Raw genomic sequence first — 12,822 nt, forward strand, 5'->3', positions numbered from 1 at the left:
ACAGTATTCAAAGCAGTAGAGGGTCATGGTACTACCACAATCTCTACCTGGAGGTCTGGCAAGCTGGGGCCTTGGGGACAAATCCAACATGCCAATTTTTGTGAACTGCAAATACGCACAAAACAGTCACACCCACTCATTTACATATTATCTGTGGCCTTATTTGCAGGACAACAGCAGAGTGGAGCCATTGCATCAGACCATTTCATCTGTAAGGTTTGCACAGCCTAAAATATTTACTATTTGGCCCTATACAGAAAAAGTTTGCTGACCCCTACTCTATTCCACTTCACCAGAAGCTCCGTAACTACTTGGGCTTCTCAAATAAATCCTGTTCCTTCTGCTCTCAGTGACTGTTCCCACTAACCTTTCTACCTGGAGCAGGGCTCTCCACCTCCTCTGCCCAGCTAAGCCCACTCCTCCTTTAAGACGGCTCAGGCCATCTCTCTCACAAAATGTTCTCACCGTCCCGGGTGCACAAAGGGACTCCTCGCAGGTCCACATCCACCCCTAATGACCTGGAGCTTCAAACACAGCTTTCTTCATTTTAATTATTTATAGACATGCCAACCCTATTAAATATCAGATTGTTGAGAATAGGAGATGTTTCATGGACTTTGCATTTCTTCTCCAAATGAACTAATATAAACTTTCAACTTATGTAGTTGGCATTAGACCCAGACTAAGAGAGGGTTAAATGAGTCAGAAGGAAATTCAAATTTAGTTCACAGCCTCACAGGACAAGTTGGCTTGGGAAATTCATCATATGCCATAGAGTTTAGGAAAATAATGTATGAAGAATTATTCCTATAACCCATAAATACAGGGTCTTGCTCCTTATGAGGAACTGCCTCCAACCTATAAAGGAGGCTCCTCTGTCACTTCCAGCTGCTTGCAGCTGCCTCTAGCCATGACTCACCCATTCCCTTCCTAATTTGCTGCTTCAAAACTACTTTTAGAGCTGGAAAAGAAAATAAACATGTGGTAAAACTAGTATCTAAAATTAGAATAAATAGGCTTTTAAGGACCTATGGGATTTACTTTCACAGGTGCATAAACAGGGCTGCTCTTCCAAAGAAACTTTTTCTAAATTCCAGATTCCTGGCTGTGTTCTAAATGGTGTTTTTCTTGAATCATAAACCTCATATAATTAACTGAACTATTATGGAATGGAAAACTGCACCTTGACCTGCTTAAAGAAGAAAAATCTATCAAGACCTTTTGCCTTTAAAAATAATAAGCTTGACATTATTAGTGAACAGATGTTACATTATTTCTTTTAAAAAAGAACCTAGTTTTAAGCAAGCCTGGTACCTAAAAAATGGTAATGTCTAAAATAGATTACAACTCTTTCAGATACCTATTTACAATCATTAATTCCTCAACATGCTCTTTAGAGATAACAAAAGTCAAACTTTAGGGGTCACTGCCAAACAAAAATTAAACAGAAATTAAGTGAACAGTTTTGGAAATGAGTTATACTAGGGGAAACTATTCCTTTTTACAACTGAGATTTACAAATCATTAACAAAGCCATACATTTTATTTGTACATTTGTATTTTGGCACCCACATACAGCCATTAAATGTTATTTTCCATAAATGATAAAAAACATAGAAAGGAACATTTTTTCTTTAAAATTTCCAAAAAGTAAAGTGAATGCTTTCATCTCTTTAGTAAGGTACATTTTTTTTTACATTTGATATGACAGAGGTAAAAGAATTTCAACAAAACTATTTACACAAAAAATCAAAATATGTTCAAAGCTCTCATAATTCACAAATTGGAGAAATAAATTATTTAATATAAAAATGGGATAATATAATTACAATTCAGCAAGGTCAACAGAATTTGATCTTCTAATCTTTTGTATAGAATTAGTCACATAAACATTTTCAGAGTTTTGCTGTCATATAAACTTTGTAGATATTTGATGCATTTATATTTGCATACCATTGGGCTTTTCCTTATGATTTTTTTTTTTAAAGCAAACTATTTTGTTTATCTATGCTTCTCATAGATAGTGCTAAAAAGGACTCACTGTATCCAAGGCCCAATTTATAATGACAAAACTTAAAACAATTCTTGTTGACTTTCCCATTTCAATTTACTAAAAACCTTGGAAATCTGGTCCTGGTCCTGGTCCTGGCACTAAGTTATGAATTCTCTTCTTGCATTTTTTATTTATGGTGCTGACAGAGGGATGGAATTATTCTTAACTCTAGTAATGCAACATTACATTATCCACATGACAATAAAATTCATTATAAAATGAAGTCAGGTAACCAGGTCTTTTTCATCAGGACGACTCAAAGTAAACAGCTTGATTTATGGCTTTGTCTAAAGTGAATAGAAATTAAAATCTAAAGGCTTGTGGAATGTTTTGTTGGCTCACTTAATCTTGCCTTCACTACATTTTAAATGACAAAGTTATGTGTCATGTCTGAATATGACAGAAGCAGCTTAGCTGTCCATGTCTTTCAGATTTCTGCCACCTACACAACCATCACGGGCATTAGAAATACTGACAGCTGCAGACAAACCCTGAAGTTTAAAGATTCTGCTCTTTAACATTTGAAAGGTATACCCATTTTGGAATTTGCAGAACTGTATTTTTTCCACTTTTATTGAGATACAATTGAGATACAACACTGCACTACTTTTGTGTGTATTAAATAATGATTTGATACAGATACATATTGCAAAACAATCACAATAAGGTTAGTCATCATCCATCAACTCACATAGTAACAAATTTTTTTCTGGTGGTATCTTAGTTTTCAAAAATAATACAGATGCATTTATTAATAATTATAATTTTACTTATGATATGGGAATGTCAACAGAACTGATTTTACAGGAAATGCTTATCATTTGTGTTAAATTATTTTACTATTCATAATTTATGAATTAACAGAAATAATGACTTCTCTTTTTATCCAGGCTTCTTGTCTACCAGTAAAAAGTTCAAATAAGGCTCCACATACTTTTTTAAAATTGGGAACATTTTTTGATTTTTTGATTTTATTTTAATTAAGGTATTATTCACATAAAATTTTATGAATGTGTCACATGAGCAACCCTGGGTTTCAACATTTACCGGGATTATCAAGTTCCCCCCACCCACACACCCACCACTGCAGTCACTGTCTAACAGCAAATAAGGTACAGAGTCACTACTTCTCTTCTCCGAACTATACTGCCATCTCCATGACCCACCTACATTATGTGTGCTAATTATAATGCTACTTAATACCCTTCTCCCTCCCTCCCCACCCACCCTGCCCAACCCCTTCCTTTGGTAACTGCTAGACCCTTCTTGAAATCTGTGAGTCTGCTGCTGTTCTGTTCCTTCAGTTTTGCTTTGTTATTACTCTGCACAAATGAGGGAAATCATTTAGTACTTCTCTTTCTCCGCCAGGTTTATTTCACTGGGCACAATACCCTCTAGCTCCATCCATGCTGTTGGTAGGATTTGTTTTCTTCTAAAGGCTGAATAATATTCCATTGTGTATATGCACCACATCTTCTTTATCCATTCATCAACTGATGGACACTTAAATTGCTTCCATTTCTTGACTATTGTGAATAGTGCTGCAATAAACATAGGGGTGCATATGTCTTTTTGAATCAGTGATCTTGTTTTCTTCAGGTAAATTACTAGGAGTGAAATTACTGGGTCAAATGGTATTTATATTTTTAGATATTTGAAGAACCTCCATATTACTTTCCACAATGGTTTAACTAGTTTACACTCCCACCAACAGTGTAGCAGGGTTCGTCTTTCCCCACATCCTCACCAGCATTTGTTGTTCCTTGTCTTTTGGATGTTGGCCATCCTAACCGGTGTGAGGTGATATCTGATTGTGCTTTTAATTTGCATTTTACATCTTTTCATGTGCCTGTTGGCTACTGAATTTCTTATTTGGAAAAGTGTTTTTTCAGATCCTCTGCCCATTATTTAATCAGTTATTTGCTTTTTCGGTGTTAAGGTGAGTGGGCTCTTTATATATTATGAGTGTTAACCCCTTATCAGATCTGTCATTTACAAACATATTCTCCTGTACTGTAGTATGCCTTTTTGTTCTCCTGATGGTGTCCTTTGCTGTACAAAAGCTTTTTAGTTTGATGTAGTCCCATTTGTTCAATTTTGCTTTTGCTTCCCTTCCTCAAGGAGTCGCATTCAGGAAAAAGTTGCTGATGTTTATATTCAAGATATTTTTGCCTATGTTTTCTTCTAAGAATTTCATGACTTACATTCAGGTCTTTGATCCATTCTGAGTTTACTTTTGTGTAATCCAGTTTGATTATCTTATGTGTAGCTGTTCAGTTTTGCCAGCATCAATTGTTGAAGAGGCTGTCATTTCCCCATTATAAATCCATGGTTCCTTTATCATATATTAATTGGCCATACATGTGTGGGTTTCTAACTGGGCTCTCAATTCTGTTCCAGATTATCTATGGCTCTGCTCTTGTGCCAGTACCAAATTATCCTGATTACTGTGATGTGTAGTAAAGCTTGAAGTTGGGGAGTGTAACCCCCTAGCTTTATTCTTCCCTCTCAGGATTGCTTTGGCTATGCAGGGTCTTATTTGGTTCCATATGAATTTTAGAACTATTGTTTTTTTGATAGTGTCTTTGTCGGATTTTTCTATTAGAGTGATACTGGCCCATAAAATGAGTTTGGAAGTATGCCCTCCTCCTCTATTTTTTGGAAAACTTTAAGGAGGATGGGTATTAGGTCTTCTCTAAATGTTTGATAAAATTCAGCGGTGAAGTCATCTGGTCCAGGAATTTTGTTCTTAGGTAGTTTTTTTATTATGAATTCAATTTCATTGCTGGTAATTGGTCTGTGCAGATTTTGTTTCTTCCTGGGTCAGTCTTGGAAGGTTGTATTTTTCTAGAAGGTTGTCCAATTCTTCTAGGTTACCCAATTTGTTAGCATATAATTTTTCATAATATTCTCTCATGATATTTTGTTTTTCCTTGGTGTCCATAGTGATTTTTCCTTTTTCATTTCTGATTATGTTTATATGAGTACACACTCTTTTATTCTTGATAAGTCTGGCTAGGGGTTTATCTATTATGTTTACTTTCTAGAAGAATCAGCTCCTGGTTTCATTGATTCCTTCTGTTGTTTTATTCTCCTCAATTATATTTATTTCTGCTCTGATCTTTGTTATGTCCCTCCTTCTACTCACTTTGAGCCTCATTTGCTCTTCTTTTTCTAGTTTCATTAATTGTGAGTTTAGACCATTCATTTGAGACTGTTCTTCTTTTTTTGAGGTAACCCTGTACTGCTATATACTTTCCTTTTAGAACAACCTTCACTGCATCCCACAGGTTTTGGGTGTTCAGTTGTTGTTTCATTTCTCCCATCTATTGCTTGATTTCTGTTATTTGGTCACTGATGAATTGATTATATGGGAGCATGTTGTGAAAGCCCCATGTGTTGGTGGGCTTTTTTGTATTCTTTGCATTATTTATTTCTAGTTTCACACCTTTGTGGTCTGAGAAGCTAACTGGTACAATTTCAATTCTTCTGAATTTATTGAAGTTTTTTTTTGTGGCCTACTATGTGATATATTCTGGAAAATGTTCGATGTGCACTTGAGAAGAATGTGTATTCTGCTGCTTTTGGGTGGAGTGTTCCATAGATGTCTATTAGGCCCATCTGTTCTAATGTATTGTTCAGACCCTCTGTCTCCTTACTTATTTTCTGTATGGTTGCCTGTTCTTTGGAGTGAGTGAAGTGTTGCAGTTACCTAAACATGAATGCTTTGCATTCTACTTCCTCCTTTAATTCTGTTAGTACTTGTTTGGGTGCTCATATATGGATGTACAGATATTTATATCCTCTTTTGGACTGACTCCTTTATCATTATGTAATGTTCTGCTTCTGGTTATTTTCTTTGTTTTGCAGTCTATTTTGTCTAATATTGTTACTTCAACTCCTGCTTTTTTTCTCCCCATAATCTGCATGAAATATATTTTTCCATCCTTCACTTTAAGTCTGTTTATGTCTCTGGGTTTGACATGAGTCTCTTGTAAGCAGCATATAGATGGGTATTTTTTTTTATCCATTCTGTAACTCTGTGTCTTTTGATCGGTGCATTCACTTCATTTACATTTAGAGTGATTATCAATAGGTATGTACTTATTGCCATTGCAGGCTTTAGACTTGTGGTTACCAAAGGTTCAAGGGCAGCTTCTTTACTAACAGTCCATGCCAACTCACTTAGTATGCTATTTTAAACACAATCAAAAGGCTTTTTTCCTCATTTTTCGTCCTCCTCCACTCTTTATATATTAGGTGTCATATTCTGTATTCTTTCTGCATCCCTTGACTGAGTTTGAGTTTGTGGGTAGTTGATTTAATTTTGCATTTTCTTAGTAATTAATTAATTTACTTCCCTTACTGTGGTTTTATTTTCTCTGGTGACAGGTATTTAGCCTTCGGAGCACTTCCATCTAGGGCAGTCCCTTCAAAATATACTGTAGATACAGTTTGTGGGAGGTAAATTCCCTCAATTTGTGCTTAACTTGAAATTGCTTAATCCCTGCTTCAAATCTAAATGATAATCTTTCCAGGTAGAGTATTCTTGGTTGGCAGACCTTCTGTTTCATTGCATGAAATAGATCATTCCACTCCCTCTGGCCAGTAAGGTTTCTGCTGAGAAGTCTGCTGGTAGCCTGATGGGTTTTCCCTTGTATGTGATTTTTTTTTATCTCTCTGGCTGCTTTTAATACTCTGTTCTTGTCCTTGATCTTTGCCATTTTAAATATTATATGTCTTGTTGTTGTCCTCATAGGGTCCCCTATGTTTGGTGATCTCTGTACTTCCCTGACCTGAGGGACTACTTCCTTCCACAAATTGGGAAAGTTTTCAGCAATTACCTCCTCAAACACATTTTCCCTTTTTCTCTCTCTTCTTCTTCTGGTACCCCTATAAAGTGAATATTGTCCTTTTGGGTTGGTCACACAGTTCTCTTATTCTTCATTCCTAGAGATCCTTTTTTCTCTCTGTGCCTCAGCTTGTTTTCCTGTTCTCTAATTTCTATTTCATTTCCTGTGTCCTCTACCTCATCTAATCTGCTTTTTTTTGGTAGATAATTATTTTTTATTGAAGGGTAGTTGACACACAGTATTACATTACATTAGTTTCAGGTGTACAATATAGTGATTCAACATTTATATACATGACAATTCTAGGTACCAGCTATCACCATACCAAGCTGTTACAATATCTTGACTATATTCATTACATCCCGGTTACTTATTATTTTACCATTGGAAGTGTGTACTTTTTTTTTTTTTTTTTTTGTGAGGGCATCTCTCATATTTATTGATCAAATGGTTGTTAACAACAATAAAATTCTATATAGGGGAGTCAGTGCTCAATGCACAATCATTAATCCACCCCAAGCCTAATTTTCATCAGTCTCCAATCTTCTGAAGCATAACAAACAAGTTCTTACATGGAGAACAAATTCTTACATAGTGAATAAGTTCTTACATGGTGAAATGTACAAGGGCAGCCATCACAGAAACCTTCGGCTTTGCTCATGCATTATGAACTATAAACAGTCAGTTCAAATATGAATACTCATTTGATTTTTATACTTGATTTATATGTGGATACCACATTTCTCCCTTTATTATTATTTTTAATAAAATGCTGAAGTGGTAGTTAGATACAAGATAAAGGTAGAAAACATAGTTTAGTGTTGTAAGAGAGCAAATGTAGATGACCAGGTGTGTGCCTGTAGACTATGTGTTAATCCAAGCTAGACAAGGGCAATAAAACATCCACGTATGCAGAAGATTTCTCTCAGAACGGGGGGGTGAGGTTCTAAGCCTCACCTCTGTTGATCCCCAATTTCTCACCTGATGACCTCCCTGCGACTGTGCCTGTCTTAGGTTGTTCCTCCTTTGAGGAATCTTACCGTCTCTGGCTAACCAGTCATCTTCTGGGGCCATACAGGGAAATGTGAAGTTGGTAAGTGAGAGGGAAGCCTTATTGTTTGAAAAGGTTAGCTTTTTACTTCTTTGCATATTTATGCCCTGTGGCTTCTATGCCCAGCATTTGTCTTGAGGTATCTTTACCACTTGGAAGAATTATGATACTCGGTAAATTTGATATGAGGCACGAATTCTATTTAAGGGTTGTAATTAGGAAGGAAGAAGAAAAGCTATAGAAGTAGCAGGTGGCAGAAAACATGGGAAGATTGATTATTTCTTTGACATATCTTCTTGTAGAGTACTTCAGCATGTATAGGTTTTAAGCTACTACTTAAATTGCGCACACACATTAACATAATAGGAGTATAGTTACATAACCAAAGCATACCTGTAATTACCAGCCATCTCCAGTGAAACCAAGAAAACCAGTTAGGCACCTTAGGCATTTGTGAAAACTTATCTATGATATGGTGGATATTGTCCAAATGAACTTGAACAGTCTGAGAGAAATCAGACAAATGAAAACAACCCATTCCTGGGGACTGTTCACATGCCATATGTTCTTTTAACAGTAAATAGTCTGTAGTTGTAAGAGTTTGGAGCGCTACAATTTGCACTTCTCCTAATTCTTGATTGAGTTCCAACAGTATAGATCCAGTCAAATTTGTTGTTTTATTGTATGCACAGGCCAGCTTAGATACCTCCTTCCTCATTACCATGGGAAGTCCAGGAACTGGTGGGATGAGTGCATCTACAGCTGTAGTAGTGCGTGGATCTTTGTTGGGGTATTTTGATGATCATTTTCTGGCATGAGTCTTCCAGAGAGTGCTGATGCTGGAAGTTCTTTTTCATATCGTATCTTAGTTCATTTTCGGCGTAGCCCAATTAGGCTTTGGTCCTCTGTATAAACACAAAAAAAACCTTTGCCTACACTTTTATATGCCCTTTATACTCTTATGTAGAACTAATTGGAGGTTACCACACAGGAACTGCCCTTTTTTTCTTTTTTTTTTTTTTTTGGTATCACTAATCTACACTTACATGATGAATATTATGTTTACTAGGCTCTCCCCTATACCAGGTCTCCCCTATAAACCCCTTTACAGTCACTGTCCATCAGAATAGCAAAATGTTGTAGAATCACTACTTGCCTTCTCTGTGTTGTACAGCCCTCCCTTTTCTCCTACCCCCCCATGCATGCTAATCTTAATACCCCCCTAATTCGACCCCCCTTATCCCTCCCTACCCACCCATCCTCCCCAGTCCCTTTCCCTTTGGTACCTGTTAGTCCATTCTTGAGTTCTGTGATTCTGCTGCTGTTTTGTTCCTTCAGTTTTTCCTTTGTTCTTATATTCCACAGATAAGTGAAGTCATTTGGTATTTCTCTTTCTCCACTTGGCTTGTTTCACTGAGCATAATACCCTCCAGCTCCATCCATATTGCTGCAAATGGTTGGATTTTCCCTTTTCTTATGGCTGAGTAGTATTCCATTGTGTATATGTACCACATCTTCTTTATCCATTCATCTATCGATGGACATTTAGGTTGCTTCCAATTCTTGGCTATTGTAAATAGTGCTGCGATAAACATAGGGGTGCACTGATCTTTCTCATACTTGATTGCTGCATTCTTAGGGTAAATTCCTAGGAGTGCAATTCCTGGGTCAAATGGCAGGTCTGTTTTGAGCATTTTGATGTACCTCCATACTGCTTTCCACAATGGTTGAACTAACTTACATTCCCACCAGCAGTGTAGGAGGGTTCCCCTTTCTCCACATCCTCGCCAACATTTGTTGTTGTTTGTCTTTTGGATGGCAGCCATCCTTACTGGTGAGAGGTGATACCTCATTGTAGTTTTAATTTGCATTTCTCTGATAATTAGTGACTTGGAGCATCTTTTCATGTGTCTGTTGGCCATCTGTATTTCATTTTTGGAGACCTGTCTGTTCAGTTCCTCTGCCCATTTTTTAATTGGGTTATTTGTTTTTTGTTTGTTGAGGTGTGTGAGTTCTTTATATATTCTGGACGTCAAGCCTTTATCGGATGTGTCATTTTCAAATATATTCCTCCCATACTGTAGGGTTCTTTTTTGTTCTATTGATGGTGTTTTTTGCTGTACAGAAGCTTTTCAGCTTAATATAGTCCCACTTGTTCATTTTTGCTGTTGTTTTCCTTGCCCGGGGAGATATGTTCAAGAAGAGGTCACTCATGTTTATGTCTAAGAGGTTTTTGCCTATGTTTTTTTCTAAGAGTTTTAAGGTTTCATGACTTACATTCAGGTCTTTGATCCATTTTGAATTTACTTTTGTATATGGGGTTAGACAATGGTCCAGTTTCATTCTCCTACCTGTAGCTGTCCAGTTTTGCCAGCATCATCTGTTGAAGAGACTGTCATTTCACCATTGTATGTCCATGGCTCCTTTATCAAATATTAATTGACCATATATGTCTGGGTTAATGTCTGGATTCTCTAGTCTGTTCCATTGGTCTGTGGCTCTGCTCTTGTGCCAGTACCAAATTGTCTTGATTACTATGGCTTTATAGTAGAGCTTGAAGTTGGGGAGTGAGATCCCCCCTACTTTATTCTTCTTTCTCAGGATTGCTTTGGCTATTCGGGGTCTTTGGTGTTTCCATATGAATTTTTGAATTATTTGTTCCAGTTCATTGAAGAATGTTGCTGGTAGTTTCATAGGGATTGCATCAAATCTGTATATTGCTTTGGGCAGGATGGCCATTTTGACGATATTAATTCTTCCTAGCCACGAGCATGGGATGAGTTTCCATCTGTTAGTGTCCCCTTTAATTTCTCTTAAGAGTGACTTGTAGTTTTCAGAGTATAAGTCTTTCACTTCCTTGGTTAGGTTTATTCCTAGGTATTTTACTTCTTTGATGCAATTGCGAATGGAGTTGTTTTCCTGATTTCTCTTTCTGTTGGTTCATTGTTAGTGTATATGAAAGCCACAGATTTCTGTGTGTTGATTTTGTATCCTGCAACTTTGCTGTATTTCGATATCAGTTCTAGTAGTTTTGGGGTGGAGTCTTTAGGGTTTTTTATGTACAGTATCATGTCATCTGCAAATAGTGACAGTTTAACTTCATCTTTACCAATCTGGATTCCTTGTATTTCTTTGTTTTGTCTGATTGCCGTGGCTAGGACCTCCAGTTCTATGTTAAATAACAGTGGAGAGAGTGGGCATCCCTGTCTAGTTCCCGATCTCAGAGGAAATGCTTTCAGCTTCTTGCTGTTCAATATAATGTTGGGTGTGGGTTTATCATAGATGGCCTTTATTATGTAGAGGTACTTGCCCTCTATTCCCATTTTGCTGAGAGTTTTTATCATGAATGGACGTTGAACTTTGTCAAATGCTATTTCAGCATCTATGGAAATGATCATGTGGTTTCTGTCTTTCTTTTTGTTGATGTGGTGGATGATGTTGATGGACTTTCGAATGTTGTCCCATCCTTGCATCCCTTGGATGAATCCGTTCGGTCATGGTGTATGATCCTTTTGATGTATTTTTGAATTCGGTTTGCTAATATTTTGTTGAGTATTTTTGCATCTACGTTCATCAGGGATATTGGTCTGTAGTTTTCTTTTTTGGTGGGGTCTTTGCCTGGTTTTGGTATTAGGGTGATGTTAGCTTCATAGAATGAGTTTGGGAGTATCCCCTCCTCTATTTTTTGGAAAACCCTAAGGAGAATGGGTATTATGTCTTCCCTGTATGTCTGATAAAATTCTGAGATAAATCCATCTGGCCCGGGGGTTTTGTTCTTTGGTAGTTTTTTGATTACCGTTTCAATTTCATTGCTGGTAATTGGTCTGTTTAGATTTTCTGTTTCTTTCTGGGTCAGTCGTGGAAGGTTGTATTTTTCTAGGAAGTTGTCCATTTCTCCAAGGTTTCCCAGCTTGTTAGCATATAGGTTTTCATAGTATTCTCTAAGAATTCTTCGTATTTCTGTGGGGTCCATCGTGATTTTTCCTTTCTCGTTTCTGATACTGTTGATTTGTGTTGACTCTCTTTTCTTCTTAGTAAGTCTGGCTAGAGGCTTATCTATTTTGTTTATTTTCTCGAAGAACCAGCTCTTGGTTTCATTGATTTTTGCTATTGTTTTATTCTTCTCAATTTTATTTATTTCTTCTCTCATCTTTATTATGTCCCTCCTTCTGCTGACCTTAGGCCTCATTTGTTCTTCTTTTTCCAATTTCGATACCTGTGACATTAGACCATTCATTTGGGATTGTTCTTCCTTTTTTAAATATGCTTGGATTGCTATATACTTTCCTCTTAAGACTGCTTTTGCTGTGTCCCACAGAAGTTGGGGCTTAGTGTTGTTGTTGTCATTTGTTTCCATATATTGCTGGATATCCATTTTGATTTGGTCATTGATCCATTGATTATTTAGGAGCGTGTAGTTAAGCCTCCATGTGTTTGTGAGCCTCTTTGCTTTCTTTGTACAGTTTATTTCTAGTTTTATGCCTTTGTGGTCTGAAAAGTTGGTTGGTAGGATTTCAATCTTTTGGAATTTCTGAGGCTCTTTTTGTGGCCTAATATGTTGTCTATTCTGGAGAATGTTCCATGTGTACTTGAGAAGAATGTATATCCTGTTGCTTTTGGATGTAGAGTTCTATAGATGTCTATTAGGTCCATCTGCTCTACTGTGTTGTTCAGTGCTTCCGTGTCCTTACTTATTTTCTGCCCAGTGGATCTATCCTTTGCGGTGAGTGGTGTGTTGAAGTCTCCTAGAATGAATGCATTGTAGTCTACTTCCCCCTTTAGTTCTGTTAGTATTTGTTTCACATATGCTGGTGCTCCTGTGTTGGGTGCATATATATTTAGAATGGTTATATCCTCTTGTTGGA

General features: G+C 36.9%; 1 protein-coding gene across 5 annotated transcripts in view; it reads right to left on the bottom strand.

The window, feature by feature from the left end:
• Positions 1-12,822, bottom strand: part of KLF12 (KLF transcription factor 12) — a 445,357-nt gene that overhangs the window by 180,467 nt on the left and 252,068 nt on the right. The window lies entirely within an intron of this gene.

Source organism: Manis pentadactyla, chromosome 17 (assembly GCF_030020395.1).
Source record: "Manis pentadactyla isolate mManPen7 chromosome 17, mManPen7.hap1, whole genome shotgun sequence".
Taxonomy (NCBI): domain Eukaryota; kingdom Metazoa; phylum Chordata; class Mammalia; order Pholidota; family Manidae; genus Manis; species Manis pentadactyla.